The sequence below is a fragment of the Phalaenopsis equestris genome, unplaced genomic scaffold (assembly GCF_001263595.1).
Source record: "Phalaenopsis equestris unplaced genomic scaffold, ASM126359v1 Scaffold221722, whole genome shotgun sequence".
Taxonomy (NCBI): Eukaryota; Viridiplantae; Streptophyta; class Magnoliopsida; order Asparagales; family Orchidaceae; genus Phalaenopsis; species Phalaenopsis equestris.
Window position 1 is genome coordinate 55850 of NW_018239927.1, and position 1858 is coordinate 57707.

Sequence of the window (1858 nt, forward strand, 5' to 3'; positions counted from 1 at the left end):
GATTATAAGTTATTAAAAAAATAATTTGTATATATGTATATATATATAATTAATAATAATTAATAATAATATGAAATTTATATACAAAAAATTTTAAAATTTAAAATTTTGTTCTATATTTTTTTCCTCATAACAATTTACTATTTTGAAAGCCCGATTTTTGTTTTCTCAACACAAATTTTAACATGTTAAAAGATTTTTTAGCCCCATATCATAAAAGACACAACATTCTGTTATTTATATTAAAAAAACAAAGAAATAACATGAGCAATAAGCATGCTAAGGATGAGCTTAAGAAAACTATAGTATGATTTATTTTATAAATTTATATTTTATTAAAAAATATAACCAGTGGATTGAGAATTAGAGAAAAAAAAAAATGTTTGAACCGAGCGATTTTATATAATTGGGTTCAGTTCGTTGATTATTAGCTGAATGGACGATTCAAGCGGGTTTTCCCCAGTTTAATGAAAAATAGACTTAAAGGTTATCCAAACCGGTCATATGCCCAGTTCATGGTAAAATCGATTGAACCCGTCGATCCGATCTGATCCAATTTTTACAACCTTGAAAATAAGATGATTGATTTAGTAGAACGAATGGACAAATGACACATTTGATGCTTCTATTCGGTGAACATCTCAGAATATCTCATATTTTACTCGATCTTAATGTTTTTGGGAAATATCAAACTGATACAAGTTCCAAATAAACACAACTCTAGATTATCTTAGAAGGATTCCTAGAGTTTGAATAGCTCAACATTTACCCTTAATTGTGTAATTGTCACATAAATGGTGGTTACATAGTCACACAAATGGATGACGAAATCTGTGAAGTAAAATTATCATCAATTATCGATATTGCTAGCAATTGTAGCAAAGATCATATATAAAGACTTCCACCTATTTTCCTTCGATGCATGGCCATAATCTCCTTTCAAAGATAATTTGCGAGAGTTAAATCAAAGGACAGATACATGGATAAGGTGTCTTACTACTAAAACTTTTGAGGCAGGCTAGTATCAAAGTTAACCGAAAAAATAATAAGCAAAACAATATTATTACTAAAAAGGTCAATAAGCGGTTACAACTAACACAAAAGAACTGGAACAGCAACATGACACACAGCTATGGTGGATCTCGAGTGGTGGTGGAGGCCGTTAGAGGGCTTGAAGAGTTGGCAGCAAGGTAAGGATGGGATGGACTGCAAGAGAGCATCGCATGACAGTGAAAGTTTGTGTCCTGGAAGGCAACAACCAAAAATAGGATCGAAACCGATGGAAAACAGCAAAAAACGGTGGGAACAACAGCTAGACTGTAAGGGAGCTGCCTCCGGCAGCTAGACCAGCAACAAGGCATCACGGGGATGGGTTTGGGCAGCTGGAACAGCTAGGACAACATGGAGAAAGGGTGGGAAAACAGCTAGGTAGTGGCAGAGGGTTTTAATGGCATTTGAAAGAGTTGTGGGTGACCGGAAACAAAAAAGGGAGGGCTGGACAACAGGTAAGTTGCGACAGGGCGTGGTAGGGGTGGCTGGAATGGCTACAACAGTGATGGAGGTGAAGTTTGGAAGGCGGCAGTGGAGGCAAACCGAGGAAAAACAGCAACGACTGCTGTTTAGAGGTGCCTCCAGCTATGGAGGGTGACCAGGAGAGGCATGGAGAGAATGTGGAGGGGACAAGGAAAATAATCACCATCTCAAAAGAGAGAGATACAACCAGAGAATCAACCAAACCCTCGGATACAACCCTAAAAATATGAAAATAGACGTCGACGAATATCCTATATAAACTCACGCCAAAACTGTAATCTAAACCCTAATACAATATATATATATATATATATATATATATATA

General features: G+C 35.8%; 1 protein-coding gene across 1 annotated transcript in view; it reads right to left on the reverse strand.

Annotated features, from left to right (window-relative positions):
• The window catches only part of LOC110037584 (protein MICRORCHIDIA 2-like), a 119445-nt gene that overhangs the window by 1343 nt on the left and 116244 nt on the right, over nt 1–1858 (reverse strand). The gene's annotated exons all lie outside the window — the stretch shown is intronic.